At 31.1% G+C, this 26,734-nt stretch overlaps 1 long non-coding RNA gene and 1 pseudogene across 1 annotated transcript in view; one reads left to right on the top strand and one right to left on the bottom strand.

The window, feature by feature from the left end:
• Positions 1–4,297: 4,297 nt before the first annotated feature.
• Positions 4,298–22,411, bottom strand: LOC127705609 (general transcription factor IIH subunit 2-like; annotated as a pseudogene).
• A 237-nt stretch (positions 22,412–22,648) lies between these two features.
• The window catches only part of LOC127705610 (uncharacterized), a 31,359-nt gene continuing 27,273 nt past the window's right edge, over positions 22,649–26,734 (top strand). The window contains exon 1 of the long non-coding RNA XR_007983922.1: positions 22,649–22,754. This is a non-coding gene — a long non-coding RNA (uncharacterized LOC127705610). The remainder of the gene's footprint in view (positions 22,755–26,734) is intronic.

The raw sequence follows: 26,734 nt of genomic DNA, 5'->3' as shown, positions 1-26,734 counted from the left end.
TTCCATACACGCTTACATGTTTGACCTCGTTTACCGGATTACCTTTATGTACATTGTTATGCATCATTAATTCTATTGATAAAGATAAGCTAAGGACACCTCATCAAAGGTAACAAACCTGTAATCAGTGAATGATTTATGGCTTCAATATAACTTATTCAAGGGATAATTGTTTGACAGCTTGTTGTTATTTAAATAAAAGAAAACGTGTTTTTTCTACTTTTTATTGATGTACACAAGCTAAAGACCAAGCCGTACATTTATGTACCCAGAGGATTAGACTAACTGAGACACTTCAAAGTATCTGAAATATGCTGCTTCTGTTTTATTAAACCCAATTATGACCGAAATATCTTTGTGAAATAGATTGCCACAATTATAAACTAAAATGCCCAAACGGACATGCCCAAAGCCCCAAACGGACATTTTTATCGATCGATAGTTGGTAAAAATTGAAATGACCGTTTCATGAAAATGCCTTGAATAACAAAATGTGCCACACCAATTCTATTTGACCGTTTGAGGCTGAGAGCAGCCGGTCTTTTTATGAAAGTTTCGGTCAAGTCCGGAATATATGACCGTTTTGGAAGCCCTGCTCCCTTGAGACTTCTTAATCTCATGTATAAATACACTGCACTCAAGGAGTCTGATCAGATCCCTATAAAATTAAATACATTAAATTCAGAAACAAGTGAGGAAAATGTGTCCACAGAAACATCTAACTAGTTTTAACTTGGGCATTAATTTTTCATAACAGCAAAATTTTATTCATCTTGTACCACAATGATTACATGTGTGTCAGTTGCTGAATGAAACATGTATTAATTTAGAATTTCTGTAACTGTGGATTCATTATTATTTGTGGGATACCATGAACCACAAATTTAAATATTTAATGAGAAATAAATTTTAGGCTTGTATGCAGATTTCGACAAAATTACCATATCAAATAAATATCCATGAAAACATTAATTTTACTCAATTCACAATAAACTGCTTCTCCTAGCGTCTGTGGATATGACCGCAGAGGTCCAATCCTGAACAGTTGGGGCAATATAGACACAATGTTCAAGCTTGATACAGGTCTGATTTTGGATTGTAATTAAATATTTGACACATTATAGGTTTCTGACACAGAATAAATGTAGTCAAAGAACTTGAAATTGGTTGTATGATTTGAATTTATATTCAATTGAAGATTTCTTGCTGTTGTGCAATACACTGTGCTGTTGCGCAATACTTAGTAAATCTGTTTTCAGACTATATACAAAGTATTAACAAAAAAAATTGTGACCCCCAATTTTTTTCTTTGGAAATTGACAATTTCTTAAATCTTGAGGAAAAAGAAACTGACCCCCCCCCCCCCCCCCCCAAAAAAATTTGTTTTTTACCCCTCAAAAATTTTTTTTACCCCCCTCCAAAAAAAAATGTGTATTGCCCCCCCCCCCCCCAAAAAAAATATACCCCCCCACCCCCCACCCCCTTTTCCAAAAATTTTTTTTTCGAAATTTTCTTTTTTTCGATATTTTCTTTTTGTAAAATGTGGTACAAATTAAAGAGACATCCATACACTGAAACACAAGTTATTGTCTGAAAACTAGAAAAATGCTTGTTTTAGACCCTTTTGGCCCCTAATTCCTCCAAATTACCCCAAAATGAATCCCAACCTTCTACTTGTGGTATTGAACCTTGTAGTACAATTTCAGAGCAATCAAAATACTTATACACAAGTTATTGTCCTGAAACTAGAAAAATGCTTGTTTTGGCCCCTTATTCCTAAACGGTTGGGACCATCACCCCCAAAAACAATCCCAACCTTCCTTTTGTGGTATTGAACCTTTTGATTATATTTCATAGAGATCCATACACTTCAACTAAAGTTATTGTCCGGAAACTAAATGTGTTCAAACGACGACGCCGCCGCCTGTGACTTGATACTAATAAAAATTTTGCGGTCTAATAAAAATTGGTACTCACAGAAATAAATGAATCAATAGTATCTTATAAGACACAGAAAATTACTGCTTTATAATTGATGAAATGGACTCATCAATAAAATATATTGTATATGGGTGAAGTCAATAAAAATGATGCAAAAGTGTGACGAAGAGGGTAAAATTTCAACATGGTTTAAATCAAATAAATTATGGTCCACAAAATAACAGATACCCATTTAATAAGTTTATGAAACAAAAGCCTAGAAAGCAATATCAACAGTATCAGAAAAATATTTAAGAAACTAAGAAAGAAATTTAGGTAAAAATGTAGAAATCTTGTAAGCTAAAGAGAACTTTGTGTACCTTTTTTTGGATACAAATAATTATTCTAAATGAACGAGAAGGCGGGGAGGAACATTTTGATACCAAAATTACTTTAATTGTGTCAAAATATTTGAAAAATAATAAATTTATAGCTCATTTTCAAAGTTTTTTTTTATCAACTAGTAATTGAAGTTTTCTTTAAAACAATAAACACAAGTTTTTTTTCACCATATCAATTTATTTCCAAAGATGTATGCATACGAAATGATATTCAAAAAGAATTTTAGAAGTGGATGACCAAATATAGTAGAAACCCATTGCTATTAGAACCTGCTAAATTTTGGTCAAATGTCACACTCCTGACATGAATACTTTAAATTACATTAAGTAAAGAGTAAACTCCTTTTTTCTTAAATTTTATGTTAGGTCTGATGAAATACTGATATATCTGGGACTATTATACTAACTAGTATAATAGTCCCAGGGTATATTCAGTAAAAAAATAAGTTTACTTTCTCTGTCTACCAGAATTATGGAAGTGAGAGTGGCATAAAATGTCAGGAGTGTGACAACTGTGTTAAAATAAGAAAGTATTTTCTGGACAGCAGTATGCTATCAAATGTTGATTTTTTTCACCCATTATCTGTACCAAAGATAAGGAAAATATTTTAGTAGCCTGCAATGTTAAACACAAAATAGCTACTCAGATCAATTTTTCATGTCTGGAGTGTGACACTTTTTAAGCACTTTGTTGTATATATCAAAATGCTACAATTCCTTATTCATGTGTAACTGCATCATAAAATTATAATGTGTTTGGTTATAGATATGAAAAATACAATTTGTATTAGAAAAATTACATATTTGATATTTTTGTATAGTTAAAATCTAACTGCACACAAATATTTAATATTGGTGTTAAGCAAAACAAAAACACATATAACCATAGCCTATGCTTTAAATGATAAGACAATATAACTAGGCTCAGAACTATCAGCTCTTACAGCATTTTAATATTAATATTAAACATGCTTTTGTCATAGTATGGGTAGGTGTATTAAAATAATGTGATTGTCACACTCCTGATGCTGATGTGAAAGGAAACAAAAAAATCCAACTTTTCTCTATTTGTTAACAAATTGAACTTGGGTTTCAATTATTCCTCATAGATTATTACACTGGTAGCTAGTAAAACTTCATATTTGAAGATTATTTCCACACAAACTATCATATGATATGACAATAGCCTGCAATTGTCAATAATGAATACAAAGTCATGTGATTGAACATAAGTACAGTTAACATATAAAGAAGTAAGAAAATACATATCAAGATGGTTTTCTTTAGCCTGGTTTTATCAGAAAGGTTATTCAGCATCAATATGAATTTTGACCTACAAGATAAGCAATTTATCACCATTCCTATGCATTCTTTACCAATGAATTTCAAGAGTGTGACAATTGCACATGCATTGCTATTTTAACGAAAAACTTTAAATAATGCAGAATTTGACAAGAAAAAAAAGACAAAGTAACTGGAGGACTACTATGTCTAACTAAATGTAACAATTTCCAGCTAAATACTCTGATGTAACTTTTTAGAGCAGTTTTAAAATTTATATCAGTAAAATGTCTGAAATTTCTAATTAAAACAATTTACAGTTATACCATTTTGTATGTAAATAAAGTAAAATGCATATGAATTAATGTTATGTACATAAGATAACTAATAAACAATGTACTTTGACATTATATAATTTTAAAAAGTGTCTTTAAAACAATGTCACACTCTTGACATTAATAATTTGAAATTTTTTGCCAAAATTTATTTCACATTCTACTCAATTATTTTTGTATTCTTCTCTTTTGCTTCAGAACTTATTGAAAAGACATGGAAATGTTCCTTCTAATGGCAAATTATAGTGGTACCCATTCAAACTCAAATGTGACACTCCTGTTCACACCACCCATATATCACTAGTATAGCTGTTACAATTGTATGTATCAGAGAATACATGAATTGAGACTAAAACTTGGTACAAATATAACAATTTATTATTCAACAATAACATTTTCGTAACTGAGGCATAAGTTCCTTCATATAAAACATTTTTGTATTTTATCAGATCATGCAAATTCAACTTAGTAACTTTATTAAATTAAGATTGTGCAATACAGATCCAGGATCTTGCAGACATGTGCATTATAATAGTCTGCAGTGCAAATATTCTGAACTTGTATTCTGTGTAAATTTTTTCATACATTTTGAATTTAAAAAAAAATAAATATCATATAGAAGTTTGTTGTAGTAGTAAAATGTCTACAGTAACACAGACTGATGACATGCATTGATCTTTAAACTCCAACAGAATACTGGGATGTTAAGGCCAACCAGTTCTTTAACAATTAATAATAACAGAACACTCTTTTTAAGTCAAATTGTAAAAATTATCAGTCCTGCATAATAAGCCTCAAGAAGGTGGAAAATGGAGTGTTTACTCTTCTGCTTTATACGTCATCTTCGCAAGTTTGACCAAATTACATAGATTATGATTCTTCAAGTCATTTAATGCCCATAGAGTTAGCATGATTGAATGTTGCTTTCTTAACGTCCAGTTGCAAATGTTCGAGTGAAGTTGGCATTTTACTGCCTAGTGTTTTTTCTGTCAAATATCATACGATCTTTGACATTTGTTGAGTGGCCCTTGAACTAGCACATCCTGGACATGAATGAAGTGTCTCATGAATAAATAAGTCATAGTCCACACAATAAATTTGTTGACATTTTTCACACATGTATACCTACAAGAATTTATAACAAAATATTAAATCATAAGTCAAATGTAATATGAATTATTGGTATTTGTGAGAGGTTTTCAATCTTTTTTTGCTAAATTCAGTTGTGCTCACAAAATGTTTTTACATTCTATATAAAATTCTACAGTTCAACAATGTGTTGTCATTTTAATTGCACATTCAGAAAATTCTCTTTATAACAAAATATTTAAAGTTCATAGAGGAAAAACCATTTAACTTTAAGAAGGGGGGGGGGTCCTAAAAATAATTCTGATTCCAAACTTTGAGGAAAAAATTTGGATCAGGGAGAATGAAAAAGATAATTCTGATTGAGAGTATATGCCATTAAATTTAATGTTAAGTTCTAAAATTTTTAGCGCACTTTGCAAAACAAATAAATGATTTGATGCATGAGGTACGAAAAAAATAAAACCATACTCCCATCACCCTCAAGGTTAAATGGTTGCTCCCTATGTATAACAAAGTAATTAATGTTAGAACACATATTTAAGAATACTAATTAATATGAACATAATGAATCAATTGGGTAATAAAAATTATCTACTTACGGTTTGCTTCTTGAAGTCGACTCTAAACGAGAAAAGCATTCTACAAAATAAAAAACTGAGTAAGTCTTGTTATTTAGGGCTATTCCATTAAAATGTATGTGGGAGGGTAGGAAGGGACTTTCAAAATATCCCTACAACCAAGAACCATTTTTCAGATAATTTTGCATAATGGTAATAGACGCATACTGAAAAGATACCCATGACCCTCATTCAATAATTAAACTTCCCTTCCTACCCTCCCACATACATTTTAATGTAATAGCCCTTATGTAAAACTCATTTTATTGACTTTCTTGTTTGTTCATTTCAAACAAAAAAAAAGCTAATTTTACAGTTATTATAATGAGATCAATACAGGAATACTATTTTTTCCTTTATGGATCAAGACTAAATTATCTTATCTTTATGAAACAAGATATTTGTAATGAACTTCAATCCATAATATACTTACATATTTCCATACTCTGTGTTCATGTCTGACGTTACTTCTTTAAAAGGTTCTAATGGGAACAAATGATGGTATGATCTGGCTAGGTGGGGAGCTGATACCAAGGTTAATCCAGAAATAAGCAAAATTGATAAAAAGAATATATCCTCTTCAAGTATACACTACTTTTGAGTAAACTTTTTTAATGAACTGAGTTAACAAATTATCAAAATTTCGTCCGCAATAGCTGAAATATTTTCTTTTTATCAGTTTTGGGATTTTTATAGTAGAACTTTAAATTTCACCTTTAAGCATGTTTAGATTCCTCAAAAATTAGACAAACCAAATAAGCTTTGAATAATCTAATAAAACAATTATCTTACAAAATATTCTTTGGGGGTCTAAATGCTGTTATAAAAAATCAAAATTTACTTACTCAGCTAAAATCAAAGCTGCTTTTCACTATTTGAGGTGTAAGTGATACACTGTTTCAAATTAAAGAGTGATTTTTTGTTATTAATTTTTTTTTAAATAGTTATAGACAACATTAACTGTGTAAGTCAGAAGCAAGAAGAAAACATACCACATGCTTTGCATTCCACAGGCAGTTCACAATATTTACTTTTACACTGTGGTCAAAAGTAACCACTCCTTCCAAATCCTTCATTAGATTTACTGTCTAAATGGCTGAAAGAAAGAAAGAAAAATTGTATGAAAAAATAACAAATCCATCAAAATCCTTCGTTAGTGTATCTGCTTTAATGGTTAATAGAATATATATAAATAAACAATTGGTCTAAAAATCTTATTAAATAATTGTTATAAAATACCATTTTGTTCTCTCGGAATATAGAAATAAACAACAATTGTCATTGTCATTTGTTTTGATTTATATGTTATTTTATTGACTTTTGAAGATTTGATATTCATTTCAGCCATTGGCCTCAGTGAATATCATTATTTCAAAAGTCAATAAAACCACATATCAACCCCATCAAAATACAGTATAATAAAAATATACATTTATACATCTCAATCTATAGAAATCATTTAGACAAAAAATAGATGGAAAATGTGTCCATGGGACACAGATGATGCCCCTACTTGCATATAACTTTATAAAGGAGCATAACTCAAGAGCGTTAAAAGTGACGCCACCCAAATTTCGAACTCGATCTAAGTTTTGTGGTAATAAGCATTATGTATAAGTTTCATAACATTTGGTTGAGGCAAACTAAAGTCAGAGAACGGAATAGATTTCAGGACGTACGTACGGACAAGGGTAAACCTTAATGCCCCCTCCGCTACATTGGGGGCATAAAAAACATCAAAGTACTCGATTTGCCTGATTATTTTAAATAGTTAACAAATCCAGGATATAAAACATTTTTTTTTTTAATTGACCTATCTATTGCTGTTGACAAAATTTACAGGGTGTCCTATTTTGTATATTCTCTTCCAAAATTTTGTTTTTTCATAGGTTTTTCTTTGGCCTTTTTCAGAAATGCATCTCTTAATCATGAGAAATAAATGAATTGAAGTTAGGCATTGACGTATACAACTCATTCCTCGATAATCTTTTACTCACCACATACACATAGAAGGCATTTCTTCTTTGTCTTTAGATCTTCCTAACAGATGGTGAGGAAAACCTATAAGAAAAGGATCTGACTCAGTGATTTTAAATCCTACACCAATAGATATTAAAATAAAATGCTCTGCTGGGCGCAGCTTGATACGACCCCAGAGGTCGAACACCGAACAGTTGGGGCAAGTATGGACACAACATTCAAGCTTGATACAGCACTGAAATTCGGATTGTGGTTAAATATATGACACAGCATAGGTTTCTGACACAGAATGAATGTGGTCTAAAAACTGAAAAAATTTTAATTTACCTATTCAAACCATATCATTATTATTTGCTTTTATATATAAATCAGAAATAACCAATTTAAAATGGAAAATTTTAAAGAAAAAAAAAGGAAAAAAAATCCCCCCCCCCAATTTTTTGAACCCCCTTATGATTCATCACCCCCAAACTCAATCCCAGCCTTCCCTTTGTGGTATGGTACCTTGCAGTGCAATTTCAGAGAGATCCATACACTTAAACACAAGTTATTGTCTGGAAACTACAAAAATGATAATTTTATTGTCCTGAAACTAGAAAAATGCTTGTTTTTTGCCCCTTTTTGCCCCCTAATTCCTAAAATTTTGAGACAATTACCCCCAAAATCCATCCCAGCCTTCCCTTTGTGGTATGATACCTTGCAGTACAATTTCAGAGAGATCCATATACTTGAACACAAGTTATTGTCTGGAAACTAGAAAAATGCTTATTTTTTGTCCCGTTTTGGCCCCTTATTCCTAAACTTTTTTGGCAATCAGGCAATTACCCCCAAACTCAATCCCAGCCTTCCTTTGTGGTATGGTACCATCCAGTACAATTTCAGAGAGATCCATACACTTAAACACAAGTTATTGTCTGGAAACTACAAAAATGCTTATTTTTGGCCCCTTATTCCTAAACGTTTTGGGCAATTACCCCCAAACTCAATTCCAGCTTTCCCTTTGTGATATGGAACCTTGTAGTACAATTTCAGAACGATCCATACACTTACACACAAGTTATTGTCATGAAACTAGAAAAATGCTTGTTTTTTGCCCCTAATTCCTAAAATTTGGAGGCAATTACCCCCAAAATCAATCCCAGCATTCCCTTTGTGATATAGAACCTTGTGGTACAATGTCAGAGAGATCCATACACTAACACACAAGTTATGTCTTGAAGTTACAAAAATGCTTATTTTTGGCCCCTTTTTGGCCCCTAATTCCTTAACTGTTGGTACATGTACCATAACACTCAAAATCAATCCCAACCTTCCTTTTGTGGTATTGAACCTTATGGTAAAATTTCATAGAGATCCATTCACTTAAACTAAAGTTAGAGTGCGAAAACCAATGTGTCTTCGTACAATGACGACGCCAACGTCATACCAATATACGACCGCAAAATGTTTTTCTGGTCGTATAATTACTATAATAAATAAATAAAAAGGATCACTTTGAATGTGAAAGTATTTTTGCATCAAATTTTGAAGACTCTACTTAGAAAGTATTTTTGCAACCTTACTTTGCAGCCAACAATTTACAAATTGAAAGTATTTTTGTAACCTTACTTTGCAGCCAACAATTTACAAATTGAAAGTATTTTTACAACCCATTTTGCAGACTCAGCAGTAAACCTAAGCATAAATCAGTACATTTAATAAACAGCTGCGCCATGAGTGCATGATACACCCATCGCCTTGTGTGTGAATTTTTATGCAATAATCATAAATAGTTTCTGACATACAGCTCGACATGCGAAAACCCCCCTTTTTTTACAAAAAACTCAATATCTCTAAAACAAAATTTTGAATCAAAACCAAAAAGTATATAGATCTTGAGATTAATATAACCATGAAGTGTGTAAAATTTTAGGCAATAATCATAATTTGTTTTTGAGATACGGCGCGACATGTGAAAACCCCCCTTTTAAAAAAAAAAAAATCAATATCTCTAAAATAAAATTTTGAATCAAAACCAAAAATTATACAGATCTTGAGATTAATATAACTAAGAAGTGTGTAAAATTTTAAGCAATAATCATAAATCGTTTTTGAGATACGGCGCGACATGTGAAAAACCCCTCCCCCTTTTTTTACAAAATACTCAATAACTAAAAAATAAAATTTTGAATCATCACCAAAAAGAATACAGATCTTAAGATTAATATAACTAAGAAGTGTGTAAAGTTTTAAGCAATAATCATAGATTGTTTTTGAGAAACGGCGCGACATGTGAAAAAAAACACACACCTGTTTTAGTTACTAAGTCCCGTAACTCAAAAAGTTTTAATCTTATTTTCATCAAAAAGTATACAGATCGTTTGACCACCATAAGAAACAACTATATTAAGTTTCATGAAATTTGGATAAATAGTTCTCAAGTTACGGTGTGACATTTTTACGCCGGACAGACAGACGACATTTGTATACCATAATATGTCCCGTCAAAATTTTGACGGCATATAAAAAGTATATATAAAGTTTGGAAATTAAATTAATAGCTATAAATTACTTAAAACAAATGTTTCTAATAACAATGTCAAGCAGAAGTATTGCATTTACTTTTATTATACATACATTTAGATTAAAATTTTGTCACAGTTAGATTGTAATCTTTCGGAAGCTCTACTGTGTTAATTTGTATTTTTCAACTTCATTGTAAAAATATAAAACTGTCTGTATGTCAAGTATTTACAAAAATCCTGTATAAATACTCAGTCAAAAAAGTTTAGCAACATATATTTTATTCATAACACTTTAAATAATAAATTTCCAAAGTTGCAGAAATAAATTTTGATTATTTTTTTTTGTCAAAGGGAAAATTGCACCTTGTGGTTTATTTTTGTTGTAACAACATTCCATAAATTGTTATGTTTAAAGCATACTCTATTTTGAAATATAGATTTAAAATATGTGTTGCTGAACTTTTTTTGAACTCAGTTTACGTCTGATCAAACTCACCCATTCTTATTAAAGATGCCTCTGTATATGCCTGTAAAATTTACAATATATATCTTTATTGATTCATTCATGTTGGAATTTAATAGTTAAATACATACAGTCGATTCTGGTTATTTGCATAGCCTATTTGTCAGACAAAATTATGCAATTAAGCGAAGTATGCTTATATCCGAAATGCCAAATTACGGAGTCAAATAACATCAACAGTAAAGGAAATCCCTGAAGAAAGATGAACATCCATAATCAACTTACAACATATTGAATGATGTTTTATTCTAATAAAAGTTATATATCTAGTATCATACATGATATTGTATTTTGTATTCTTTCAATAAAGTTTATAAACACATTTTGTTTTAGTTTATAAGCGTTCTGACGTTTCCTTTACCTGGGATACGAAAATTCTATGACCCCTATGTACAATGTCTCAATTTTACATTGTTACGCTTTGATTAAAATAAACTGTTTAACAACACTACACAGTTTATAATCATTTTTAAAAATAAATGTGTACTGAACTGCCTTTGATATGCAGTATTTACCGCTTGCACAGTGATGTAACACTGTTTCTTTAACCTCGTTAGTTTTGTATATGCAAAGCAGTGAACAGGTAATGGGGCCCTGTATGGGTTATTTGCTGAACACTTTTAAAAAAATACTAAAAATAAATGATTGATGTATTAAATTCTTCAACCATATATAAATGCCCTGTAATATTTAAAGTAAATGCAGATCACCCCAAGCCGAATTACGAGAGTACACATTGGATAATGATCGATAATTAGCATGCGTTATTGTTTTTAAATTCACCCCAAATGTTATCTATGGTCAATGTTTGAAATCCAATCAATAATTAACACCTTTTGAGATAGAATGGTTGTGTTTTTACAACAATTACATGTTTGACATTTTTATGACCTCGAGGCTTACAATAGAACATGGGAAACTTTACCTGTGTACACATCGAGGCTTATTTTATAATCAAATTCCATCATATAAACACGAAAGAAACTGTTTTAAAACTTTATTTAAATAACACAAAAGTGAATATGAAATAATAACGAAAATAATGATGCATTCAAGAAAAATATACTCACCAAATTGCCGTTTCCGGTAAAAAATATTGTAAGTTTTAACTAAGCATATCTAGCTGGGGATTATTTTCTATGCAATTAACCGAAAGGCCACTTGTAGAGCTATGCCTATAACCGGACAATTTAACATTAGATGAATGGGAAATGGTTTTGTGCAGGAGAAAATTATGCAATTAACCGAATTAGGCTATTAAGCGGTATGCAATTAAGTGGAGTTGACTGTATATACAAAATTGGTTTCATTATAGATTTTAACATTCTAAGAAGCACTGAAATAAGCTTGTCAATCTTTTACTAAAGTACCAATTTCTATTTGTTTGAAGGGTATACAGAATTTAACATAGTTTAAAAAAGAGTTATATTAAAATTCACTGACAAAAAGGAAACAAACAAGCATATATCGACTATTTATAGTCGTGTATCCTGCCTCTATAATACCCTTTCACATTGTACGGACATTTTTGGTTGAGCAATGTTAAAGTTCAGATGTTTTTGTTAAGCACTGTTAAAGTCCAGGAAAATTTGGTTAAGCACTGTTAATTCCAGATATTATTGGTGAAGCACAATTAAAGTCTAGTTTTTTTTGGTTAAGCATTGTTAAAGTCCAGGCATATTTGGTTAAGCACTGTTAAGTCCAGACATTTTTGGTTATGCACTGTTAAAGTCCAGATATTTTTGGTTAAGCACTGTTCAAGTCAAGATATTTTTGGTTAAGCACTGTTAAAGTGCAGGAATATTTGGTTGAGCACTGTTAAAAATTCAGACTTTTCTGGTTAAGCGCTATTAAAGTTCAGACTTTTTTGGTTGAGCACTGTTAAAGTTCAGACTTTTCTGGTTAAGCACTGTAAAAGTTCAGACTTTTTTGGTTGAGCACTGTTAAAGTTCAGACTTTTCTGGTTAAGCACTGTTAAAGTTTAGACTTTTTTTTGGTTAAGCACTGTTAAAGTTCAGACTTTTTTGGTTAAAGACTGTTAGTTCAGATTTTTTTTTGGTTAAGCATTGTAAACGTCCAGGTACATGTATATTTATTTAAGCACTGTTAAAGTTCCGACATTTTTGGCTTAGTATCATTAAAGTCAAGAACACCTCCTAATATAGTCTATGTAAAATATTTTTAAAAATAAAATAATTTTACCTACCTATCTTTCCTATATCGTTCTGCCAGGAGACGAGAAAACAAGTATATATTTTTTGTTTTTGCCCTAATCAATTATATAAAATGTCAACATCAACCTGGCAGATATATAATCTATTCTAAAAGTGCTTACTGTAGCTGGTGGAGGATCTATATGTTGTAGCAGTAAGTCCTTGAAATGATTTTCATCTAGTATAACATTATAAAGACCTGTAAAATGCAAAATCATATCAATTGTACTATAATATAAGTACTGTGGATTCATTATTTTTATTCATCAGATACCAATTTTGGGGGATTTCATGGGTATTGGCAATCCACAAATTAAAATTTTTCCTACAATGTACAAATTTTATGTATACATACATAATTTGGCAACACCATGAAAATAATATTTTTCCCCAATAAACAAAAATTGGTACCTATAAAAATAAATGAATCCACAGTAGTAATTATTTGTTTTGCAAAAATTTATAATAAAAGTATTCGAGTAAGTAATTTAATAAAACATGCTTAAATTCAATAAGAATTAATTATTAGTCAAGATGTAACTTCTGTTTATTTTTATTTTATTGGCTTTTATCTATTTTATATTTACTCTTTAAAAGGAATACATTTATAAAGACAGAATTTTAAACTATAAAAAAAAATGTTGCATATACATGTTTTGACCAATTGATGTTTTAGCTTTAATTAACTGAGTAAAATTAGTTCTCTTTTTTTTTTTTGGCAATATTAAACAGTGACAATGTTTAAATAAATGCACCTACCATTAGTATCCATACAAAGCTTTTTACAGACCCTGATTTCTGCAGCAAGACCAATCACAGAACATCTGATATTTGTATCTTTCATTGTCTGTAACAAATCAATTTAATGAACAGAGATAAGTTAAAGTAATATTAATTGGAAATTCCTAAAAGGAAAACCCAGCAGATATGTCTACACAGGTAGAATATTGTGAAATATATTCTAGAAACTACAATTAAACTTTCTGAGGACAAACAACAACAATAAAACAAAACAAATCTAGGATATAACAGGCTAGGATTAGAAAATCTACTATTTTTAAATTAAGGATTATACTGGAAGCTACAGCTTGAAGTAATAGTTCCAGAGCTCCAAATGCACGAGTAACACCAAAAGTTGTTATATTTCTGCCTATCACTTAAACCCTTTTAATATCAAACACTCCTAATTGCATTTTTTCTTTGATATTTGAGTTGACTGAACATGCCTTAATTTTGTAATCACACTGATCTTTAACTAAATAAGATTTACATTCCTCTTATGAAAATTTTGTACAGGTAGGATCTTTGCTATTATCTTAACTGGGCCCCAAAAATTGTTACTGACATACTGACTGTCATACAGACATCAGTATTATAATACTTTGTGAGTACAATGTTGTGATGGGAAGAATCTACAGCTAGATGAAATCAAAATATTGTCTTATAAATAAAATTAAAAAACATATTGAGAAAAGGTAAAAATATAAAGACAGAATCATTTACCTGAATGGTTTCCATAACATTACGAGGATCACATGTTGTCAAACTTCCAAAAATTATCAAAACTTCACGACTAGCATGACTTGGCATAATTCTGAAATTGAGATCATAAATGCAAATGTAAAAACAGTTAATTTTACTATGGAAAACTTCACATTGGCATTCAGACATGTGCATTGTTCAACTGCTAATTCAATTTTATGAGAATCATGATTTCCAGTGCTTATTTTGTGTGCTCTATTCTTATTTTTTCAAGTTTCCAAAACACAATAGATTATTATTTTGACTGTATTGTAAAAGATGTTTTCTAATTTGAAGTGTTTGACATAGTAATATACATTGACATTGTTCTCAACAACAGACAACTAGGACCAGGGTAGCTACAATATGTTTAAATAGAAAAAAACACAATTTACAAAAAAACCTTTTTTATACCAACCATTTTAGTTTTGAGGTAAGTAAATCCAGAAGTATTATTTTTGATTTATTGATTGTTAATAGCTAAACACACAGTGGCAAATATTTCATGCATATTCAGGACAATTTTGAAAACTTTCTCGTTATTGTATTTTATATTTTCTAGAAAATGACAATATACAGAATATCTGTTGCTTACTGTGGAGGTATAACATACAAACCTCAAAGTATTCCTGGCAAGTTCTAAAGAGTTTGTAAAGAAGGTTCTCCCTGACACGTAGATTTTACTAAAGACTGTAAGGTGGATACATGTCTTCTGGGGTTACCTGGATTATAAGAAAAACATTTTAATAAGCCAGGTAATTTAACATCAGTACCTAACAAGAATATGTGTCCATAGGACATCCCTAACCTGCTTGCACTATCACATTTCCATGTCCAGTGAACTACCAAATCTGGGTCAAAATCGTTATCTAGCATATGTTTAATAAACTTCACATTAAAATTAACATATGTACTGTTTCATGTTGATTTGATCACAATTTTTGGGTATGTAACTTGATAATAAAATTTAACCAAATACAGACTGGTTTGTTTATGTGTTACATATTTGTTATTCGTTCAATTTTTTGTATATAAATTAGGCCGTTAGTTTTCTCGTTTGAATTGATTTACATTGTCATTTTGGGGCCTCTTATAGCTGACTGTGCGATGTGGGCTTTGCTCATTGTTGAAGGCCGTACAGTGACCTATAGTTGTTAATTTCTGTGTCGTTTGGTCTCTTGTGGAGAGTTGTCTCATTGGCAATCATACCACATCTTCTTTTTTATATGGATCATTATATAAACTGACGGATGAATGGATGGACATATGCAAAGACTCAAAAACATAACGCTCCCTTACTTACTGTAGCCTTGACATAAAATGTGTCTATGTTAAAATGATAATCTTCATTTTTATCCTTAAGGAATAATGACAGGAGTTAATAACTTACCTCCAAGTTCAGCTATTTTCTCTGCTCGTTTGTTTCTTGTCCCAATCATTCCAAGCTGACTGATAGGATTCTGGTCAAAGTATTCCTCAACAAAGTGTTCAAGAAGCTAAAAATAATTATTTGAAATAAAATCTGTATTTTGAATGATTAACATATACACATTTGAAAATTTCATTATTTAAGTTACCATTTATTGTTAGTGGATAATTTTAAAAGTAACGGGTTCATCTTCCTTCCCAGTGTTTTGTCATTCTGTAGAATTTTACCTATCAGGACAAAAAAATATAAAAAAAATATACCAAACTCCAAATTTAATTGAAATAGGGGAAGTCAGTAAAAATTGACAAAATCAAACGTTTTCAACTAACTGATGTGTGAAAAACATGTCATATTCCTGACTTGGTACAAGCATTTTTTTCGGAAGAAAAAGGTGGGTTAAACCTGGTCTTATGACAATTTAGAGCTTGACCCTTTGCATAGACTGTCTATCATTGAAGACTGTATGGCTGTATGTTGTCCTGTAGATGTCTTTTGGTTATTTTGTCATTGGGTTGATGTCACATTGACATATACCCTATATGTTCTTTTATTCATATTGAAGTTTTTCTTCAATACCTTTCACTCATTGACAAAAGCATACTGCTACATTCATTAGGTTAGCTCAGTTTGTAAATTGTAATACAATGTAGTGCAGATAATCCCAGCATTCAAATTACTGTGAGAGAACAATGGTTCAGGACTGTAATTAAAGAGTTCTTAAAAGACATACCTTCAGAGTTGAAATCAATCTTGTTGGTTTCAGATCTTGATCTTGCATTGCTTCTGACATGTCCAATATCAAAAATAAATGTCTCATCTGAAATTAATATATAGGATAAATTCATTTCAATGAATTTTACTATAAGTAGGAACAGGTTTTGAAATTTTTCTCTGATATCTTTTACTCATATAGTCAAACATAACAAGATACTCAAGCATTTCTTATTAATTTCCTTTGATACTGTACTCAAACATATACATTTTAAATTTCTCAATAGCATGCAGAATTTAACTTTATTTGGTACACTATACATTGTATATCCCCCACACAAGATAACCATGACTCATTCAAAATTAAAATGTAAATACATTGTATAATAAATAGCTTCATGGTTTCGTAGTGTGATAGGTGCCAACTTTTAAATTATGGGTTTGAGGTTCTCAATTTGGAAATATTCTGTTAAAAACTTTTCTATTGACAAGGAGGCCAAATCTCCAAGTTTGCAGAAAAAAAATTCTCAATTTCTCTCCTTTCATGATTTTTACATTCTAGGGAGTTGACTAAGTAAAAAATTAAGTTGATTTAGTGTTAAATTCCAAGAGAATAATCTCTATTAGTATTTACTTTTGATTTTACTTCCCATTTCAAACATAACACTACTAAATTTTCTAAGTTACAAAAATGTATCTTCTATCCTTCACTATACTAACCATTCCTAACGTAACACTGCCAATTTTCTCGAGGAACCATTTCTACGCTTTGCCTTGTGTAAAATGTCATCAATACTTGTTTGTAGGGATCCCTCATCATCTTCACGGATTGCTTCCCTATAATGAATGTAATCTGTTATATAATAAACCCATAATTGGTAGGACATATTTATGACAAATATACAATAAAACTAAATCATATGGATATTGGATGTGTACAGATGGATATTTTAGCCTTAGATACATTAAATGTACATGATTTTTTTAATTAGTTGTTATTGACTTTGAACTAGCTGTCAGTATAAACTGCTAATACTCTCAAATTTGTACTTAAGTAGATATAGGAAGATGTGGTATGAGTGCCAATGAGACAACTCTCCATCCATGTTACAATTTATAAAAGTAAACCAATATAGGTCAAGGTACGGCCTTCAACACGGAGCATTGGCTCACACCGAACAGCAAGCTATTAATAAGGGTCAAGGTACGGCCTTCAACACGGAGCATTGGCTCACACCGAACAGCAAGCTATTAATAAGTGGCCTTCAACACGGAGCATTGGCTCACACCGAACAGCAAGCTATTAATAAGTGACACTTATTAATAGCTTGCTGTTCGGTGTGAGCCAATGCTCCGTGTTGAAGGCCGTACCTTGACCTATATTGGTTTACTTTTATAAATTGTTACTTAGGTGGAGAGTTGTCTCATTGGCACTCATACCACATCTTCCTATATCTATTCCCTTAAAATACCTTTAACCACATTCACATGCATTATTCTGACTTAGCAAAATACTTTTTCCTTTTGCCCCTGAAACCTTTCACATACAACAACTTTTTTTCTAGAAACTAGAAAGTTTTTTAAATTGAACATTTTTGTTCACTTTTGAATATTTTATTTTTATTGATTTTGGATTTTATAAAAGATTTAATTACTTTAAATTCAGATGAATATTTTTTATGAATCATAATTTATTTATTTGAAAAAAATATTAAAGTATACAAACTGTTTTTTTATTTACTTCTTTTTTACCAATAATTTTCTGAATCAATGTCTACATAACACAGTACCACAGTGTTAAAACAAAACAAGAGACATAAAAACTACAGTAACTAGAGCTAAGCGATGCGACGCGACACAACTGATTGCATGTAATATTTCACCAAGAAGTCCACACGTGTTACCCTCGTGCTATCCAAAAATCCTGGGGAGAACACTGAGTGTCTCTTTTGTTGTGGGTATGAATGAACACCCTGCCACGTCCTGTCTGTGTTTTAGTTACTTGTTTTTCTGCTTTAATAGATCTGATGATCCGATCCGATCCATTTGCTCCCAACACACAATGGCACCCTACATGTTCTTTCACTTCGTCCGATCACACCCTATTTTTTTTATTCAAATACTGGTTGAATTGTTAGATGTTTTTAGATGTACATATCAAATTAATTATATTTTCATGAATAAAAATTAAATTCATGAATTTTTTATATGAAATATTTTTTTTGTGATTAGATGATTAATGATTAATTGTGATTTATTTAAGATTACTGTTAATTGGCCTATTTACAAAGCTAATTGGTATTATTTTAATAGAGATTGGAGTAAAAACAATGAAGAGTTTAAATGAAATAAACTGCTTCGCTGAGCGCAGCTGGATACACCCGCAGAGGTCCAACCCTGAACAGTTGGGGCAAAAATGGACACAATATTCAAGCTTGATACAGGTCTGAATTTGGATTGCAATTAAATACTTAACATATTATAGGTTTCTGAATAAATGTAGTCAAAGAACTTGAAATTGGTTATATGAATTGAATTTATATTCAAATAAAGATTTCTTCTTCTTGTGCAATACACTGTGATGTTGCTCAATACATGCAATACTTAGTAAATCTGTTGTCAGACTATAAACAAATAAAGTTTAATAATTTCTCAATGTTATATCAGAAATTTATAAAAAACTAAAGGGAGGTTATCTTAATAGATATAAATCAGTCATCAAAGTTTAATGAAAACTGCTCTAAGCACTTTAAAGATATTGTCAATAAACTGGAAAATCCCCTTTTTGTAATGAATAAAACCCCATTAATCGTAAACTTATAGTCTAAAATTTATAAAAATCAAAAGGGAGCTCATGTCGATAGAAATAAACAATTCACCAAAGTTTCTTGCAAATTGGTGAAATTGTTTTTGAGTTATTGTCCGAAAACTGGAAAATCCCCCCTTTTTTAATGAATAAAACCCCAAAACTCTGAAACGGTAAATCCGAAATTTATAAAAAACGAAAGGGAGCTCACATCAATAGATATAAACAATTCACCAAAGTTTCATGCATATTGGTTAAATTGTTTTTGAGTTAATGTCCGAAAACTGGAAAATCCCCCTTCTTAATTGAAAAAAAGCCCAATACTAGGAAACTGAAAATCTAAAATTTTCAAAAAACGAAAGGGAGCTCATGTCAATAGATATAAACATTTCATTAAAGTTTCATGCGAATTGGTTAAAGCGTTTTTGAGTTATTGTCCGACATGTTGACGACGGACAGACGGACGGACAGACAGACAACGGTATACCATAATACGTCCCGTAAACGGGCGTATAAAAATGACATAATTATTTTAAAAAGCTTGTGACCAGTTCCATAGCGGTTTGGAATCTTCTGCCTTTCTTTTACAGGTCTTAGGGATGAATGACTTGGTCATTGATCATAATGACACTCTTCATTATTCATTTCGTCAAAATAATTCACAAAAGAAAAATTGTTTACGCTAAGAATGTATTTTCAATCAATAAAAATAATCCTTATTTTCTTTATTTTATAGCAAAACAATAACTAAAGCAGGATTAAAAACTAATCCAACACACTGCCTTTAAAAAGGGTGCAAACGTGTGGGTGCAGACATGAAAGGGGGCAAATAAGAATGGGAGCGAACATGTGGGTGCGAAGTGAAAGGGGGCTAACGAGAATGGGAGTGAACGTGATTTTGGAACAAACTGACATGGAATCGGTCAAATGAGAAACAAAACTCAGAAATCTAAACCCTTTAAAGTCAGGGCGAGTGGACCCGGATTCAACCCATTCCCGTACGAAATTATAAGGCGTATTACGCCTGGAAATCTGGCGTAAACCAGGCGTAAGTGGTAGTTACGTGTCCAGATCCAGGCGTAAGGGAGTCCTTACGGGCGTAGAAAATATGGTAAACCTGGCGTAAATTGTAATAAGCAAGGCGTAAATTTTCCTACGGGCGTAAAACTGTTGGTATGGCGTAAATCATAATACCCATAATGCTTTGTTGATAAAGGATCATGGGATTTTTTTTTTCAAAATTTGGCTCTTTGGTATTATTTTGCAAGAGTTGGACTTATGGAAGCATTATATATTCAGGGATAATTTTTTTAAGCTTGTTTTGTGCTTTTTGGAAGAATTTGAAATTGGAATTATGGAATCGAATTAATTAATGAAAATTGTGAAATAAAAGGAAAGTAATATACATGGTTAAAGATAATTATGTGAGTAACTAAGTTTTATTTTTTTTAACAGTAATTTTGAATTCTGAAAACCTTCATCCTTGGATGATAACATTAAAATCTTTCACATTAAGTTAAATTGCAGTATTATCATTAATATTTTGGTTCAAATAACATTAATTTAAAAAAAAAACTTAGTTAAAATGCTGCTTTTATTTCAGGAAGAATTAATAGCCATAATTCTAATTTAAACTTAAAACTTATTTGAGCCACTGTGTCTGTCTAATATGTATTTATTTATATAGCTTCTTCAATTAATGGTTAATATTTCAAGTTTCATGTCAAACAATGAGAAATTTAAGCAATAGTACAGAAGTTTGTATCAAATACACAAAAGAACACAGCTAGGGTAATACACTGATTTGAAATAAGTGTAGTATTATGTAAGGATATTACGCCTGGTTTTTTTTATTGACCAGGCATACTCATTTGCATATAACGCCTGGTTTTTTGTGGACCAGGCGTACTCATTTAAATATTAAGCCTAATTTTACACGGTATCGGGTCCGTTCGCGCCCAATACACGTTTGCCCCCTGGGTCCGTTCGCACCCTTTTTTTTAATTCAAAAACCCGATGAATTATAAGATGTTTTTTAAGATGTTTATCTCAAAATAAAGAAAAATTCTGCAATTTAAAAATTTTTTAAATGAAATATTGTTTTAAATTGATTTGATGATTAATTATTACATGTTTATTATGTATGATTACTGTTAATTATATATGGTGTTTACACAGCTAAACTTGATGTAAATTCTGCATGTAGTTATATTAGCATGTATTTAACTTGGTATGAGTAAAAACAATTAAGATTCAAAATTTTATTGTTGTTGAGTTTAAAGCGGTTTGGTATCTTAACATTAAAATAATATTCAGCACAAAAAACCTTTTTAGAAAGTCACTTTATTTTGAAACAATGAAAAAAAAAAAATATAGCAATACACTAACCAAAACACGATTAAAAAGATATTCAACACAAAAAACGTCACTTTATTTTGCATGTTTTGAAACAATGAAAAACAAAACTTATTTATAGCAATACAATAACCAAAAAATTATTCAACACAAAAATCGTTTTTTGAAAGTCACTTCATTTTAAAACAATGAACAAAACAAATATTTATAGCAATACACTATTGTCACTAACCAAAATACGATTGAAAAATTATTTAAGACAAAATCAATAAAAAGGGTGCGAACGTGTAGGGTGCGAACGTGAAAGGGGGCGAACGTGAATGGGCGCGAACGGACCCGGTTTCATTTTACACCTGGTTTCCTCCTCAGTTACGCTTGGTTTCCGCCTGGTTTACGCCTGGTTGACGCCTGGACATCCATTCCGTAACACTACCATGACGCCCTGTTAAAGTATGATTTCTACGCCTGGTTTCCGTGTCATTTACGGGCGTCCCATTTCGTACAGGAATTAAGTCAAAGAACAGTGTGTCACCAAAGGCAAAGAATATAAAAAGAATGTCATTCCCTGTCTGACACATTTTTGGAATAAGAAGTGACAATATACCAAGTCTTTTCATATTCTGTTTCCCATCTATAACCCTTTTCGCCGTCTTCGTCTCCCATTTTTCTTTATTTTCACAGTAATGACCTATTCTATTTTTTTTCCGAACACTGTGTCCGCGAAATTATCTCCCTTGCAGAAATAGTTTAGGAAATTTTGCAAATTTTGAAAGATTACTTTTTTTATCACCCTATTAATAAATATTTTAATATCATTAATACAAAATAATACAAATCGTTTTAGTTCATACAAATATGGTGAAGCTCATCATTATTAACTTTTAGATATGCGAAACTAACTTCGAGAATAAATACTAGGTAATTGAGGTCAAGGACATTCGAACTCGAAACCAGTAAGGGGAAACAACTCTTTACTATAATGCAACCGCCATGTTTATGCGGGGAAGACCGAGTTTTGTGTTTTCAACAAAAAGGTTGATTTAGCGGATCGTATATATCAGAATGACACGTAAGTCTGCCACATAATATTTCATAACATGAACTTGCGATCTATCTATATGACAATAATAATCGCACTGTAAAAACTATTGTAACCAGACGACCAAAAAGTTGTGCTATTGAGTATTGTCAGTATTGAAATTATTGAAACGAAATCGCAAGATACTTGCGATTTCAACTTTTTTCAAGAAAATGAAATAAAAAGATAAACTATTTTATTTTTTGACATATTATCCATTACAAATGGTGTATAAAGTTCTACTACTCGATATTGAATGACAAAAATTAAATCAATCAACAAAATAACGAGTTTGCAGTTGCATGTTTACATAAATAATTTGTTGTTGTTCAATTGATATGCTAATCAAACACCACCTCACATATTGTTTACTTCACAGTCATGACGAAACATAGAAATAGTTCCTACTTTAAGTGTTGGCAGAATGTAAGTGAATAACACCCTAGATTTTATTATATAATTTACATTGCTTGATATAGTCATGTATATTTTTTACAAAAATGTACCATGTTGTACTGTTGTATTTACTCTCAGTCATTGTTTAATTGTCAGGTCAATATTAAATCTTTGCACATGGTAAGCATTTTTGCCCCTTTCATAAAGGCAACTAAAGTGATTAACTTCAGTGGCGGATCCAGAACTTTTTATAAGGGGGGCCCACTGACTGACCCAAGCCCCCCCCCCTGGATCCGCATATGAACTTTTAAGTATATTTAATCATATTTTTTTTAATCCATGATCATGACCATAAAAAAAACACAAAAGACTGGACAGCTTTGTTTGAAATAATATATAGTTTGTATATAGATATAAGAAGATGTGGTATGAGTGCCAATGAGACAATTATGTCTGATTATATCAAAAGTTTGTCTCATACATGTGCATGTCATAGTCATTTAAGTAAAGTATAGCAAAGTAATCTTTATTTAAAGTTGGTTGCATATATAAATATTAATAACAAGGAACATGAGCTCTTAATTAGAGCTCTTTAAGGATTATGTACCCTATTGTTGTTTCAATGCTAAACATGGAAATTTTAAAGAAAATCCAGCCGTTCCCTTGTACTCTAATATTTGACCATTCTATGCTTGATAGATAGAGCATTATTGCATGCAGTGCTAGCAATGATTTCCTTAGGAAAAGTTTATAAATCAAAATATTGGTTAGAACAAATATAAATATGGACCAATTCAAGTACACCTTCTAGGGTGCACTTGACTTTAGTGACTCAGCACAAGGTTTTTTAGAATGTAAAGGTTATTTAGGCCTTTTTGTAAATAACAAACGCTAGCACTTCATGGACAAACAAGTGAGTAATCTATGTTATAAATTTTATAAAGAAAATCTCAGTATAAAGTCTGTGAATTTTCTTCAAAAATCTTATATGCCTTTTGCGCCACATTATCCCTATTTTCTATTTAATGCAATGAAACAATAAATAAAATATAGCTTTGAAAGGAGTTTCCCCTTGGTACATGTATATGTGCAAAATGGCTCATCTCTAATATTCATTATCTTTGCTGTTTTGATATTATTTCACTTTGAAAATTTCAATATTTTTTTTCACACCTTTAAATTTTGGTTGTTGCAGATGCTGATCTGATTGCACAGGTATGTGGAATGGAAAGAAAGAGATATGTACATGTTATCTGGTTGTGGATATATAGATATAGAAAAATATCAGCCCGCGAGCCAGAATATGAAGCTAAATGTCGAGTGAGCCATTTAGCTTCATATTCTGTTGAGCGGGCTGATATTTATCAATATCTATACAATCCACATTCAGATAACATTTTTATCATCTTTCAAAGCAATGTTTTTGATCAAAATTACCTTTTTTAATAATTTCGTGGGAATTGTTATTACTGGAGTGTCTCTGTTATTACTAGGCAACACACGTCATCGACATATTAAACCACGGAACACCTTGCGGCCAAAATACGCAGGGTAAAATATTCCCATTAACTACATGAAGAAAAATGTTTTTTGTACATGATAATGCATATATGGATGTATAATATTTGAAGATGATACAAAAAAAGAAGAAACAAGGCTTAATGATAGATTGAAAGATCGTAGTATTTCATATCACCAGAAGAAGAAAATTTCTACTCGCTGACTGCTGAACAACTTCTAAGTATACGCTGCACAAATTAAAAAAAAATCCAGAAATATTGCATCAAAATGTTGTTTGTATCAAGTCTGAGAGTACATAAATATTTAGTAGTCGTAATTCGTTAAGGAGAAGTTAATTTGAGAAAGACAGGTATTGGTAAATTGTCCATTTTGTAAGTAATACCTCGACATCTCGCACCTTGTACGTGTCAGAGAGGACATGGAAGGTAGGTGTTATTTTTGTACTGACTTCCCCACCAAATTGCATTGGGATGGTATTTGGTTCAAGTTTTTGGGTACCATTTCCTATAAGTGCTTTGCCTTATGTTATCATTGAGGAAAACATATTTTCCGCAGGTATTTTCTTCCCTATTAAAGGAACAATAACAGAACCAGATCACCTGAATTTTTGAAATGTTTTTCAATATTGCTTCGCTGCATACTGTTGGTCCATGTACATTGATATAAATGTATCATTCTTTTGGTAACTTTGAGTTAAATGATAAGATACATCATGTTTATGATTCTTGGAGAAATGTATATGCTTTCAGTGTATTCAACTAGGTAGCTCAGGGGTCAGAGCATCTCTTTATGAGAAGGTCTTAGGTTCAAATCCTAACTTAGTTACACTGAAACAGTAAATACTATTTCAAAAAACCAAGTCAGGAGCCTCTGGCCTTTGTTAGTCTTGTATCATTTTTAATTTTAGTTTCCTGTGTATAATTTGGAGTTTAGTATGACGTCCATTATCACTGAACTAGTATACATATTTGTTTAGGGGCCAGCTGAAGGACGCCTTCCGGATGCGGGAGTTTCTCGCTGCATTGAAGATCCATTGGTGGCCTTCGGTTGTTGTCTGCTCTATGGTCGGGTTGTTGTCTCTTTGACACATTCCCCATTTTCATTCTCAATTTTATAAATGGAATCTTAACATGTTTAACATGTATAAATCATTTAATATTTTGCCTACTTGAATCTATCTCATGTGAATGATCAATGTACATATAGCCAATATAATTATGATTTACACCAGTTTTAACATTGTAACTTGCAACTGATATTTTATATCAAAATATGTAGAAAACCTGACAAATTATACATGCTAATTGATAATCATAAACAGCCGTTAATGCACCCCCCCCCCCAAAAAAAAAAAAATCCTTACCTTTCATTTTATAATTGATTATACATGTACATGTACATGTTATCTGGTTGTGGATATATAGATATAGAAAATTATTGGTGTTTTTATATTGCATCTTCATATTTTTTTGTTATTTGCAGATTGGTTTCAGGTTACATGAAGTAAATTGAAGCTTTAAACAATACTAGTAATAATAGGTTGAAATGCAAGATGATTTTTTTTGGTAGTTTGCTCTCTTTAATCATAATTGCTTAAAGCAAAAATATTTTTACCCATTTTCAGTATAAGACTATTTTTATTTTCTTTACACTTGTAGTATGATACTGATACAGTGTGAGTCTTATTATTTGTAGAGCATCTGGAGAAATTCATATTATTTTAGCAAATTGATTTGATATATGAAATACATTTGTTGGTCAGATATTTATTGCGTTTAGTTTTAAAAAGTTGTTAAAGCATACTGAGTAATGAAAATATTGGATAATCCCACAACTAATAAATGAATTGAATGATTATTATATTTTAGAAATCACTATCACTGTCACTGTCAATTACGCAGAGACGCTTTCTTTTGTTCTTTTTGTTGTCATCTGAGGGTTGTTGATCTGACGATGTCCTATTGGTAAAGGTAAAATTGAAATTTCCACCATGGAATGTTGCATTTGTGAAAAGACCACTCATTGCGGGATGTAAGTTCGAAAAATTAAAATTT

The sequence above is a fragment of the Mytilus californianus genome, unplaced genomic scaffold, assembly GCF_021869535.1.
Source record: "Mytilus californianus isolate M0D057914Y unplaced genomic scaffold, xbMytCali1.0.p SCAF_6, whole genome shotgun sequence".
In the NCBI taxonomy this organism is placed as follows: Eukaryota; Metazoa; Mollusca; class Bivalvia; order Mytilida; family Mytilidae; genus Mytilus; species Mytilus californianus.
Note: the sequence above shows the minus strand (reverse complement) of the source record. Positions and strands in the feature narration are given on the sequence as shown.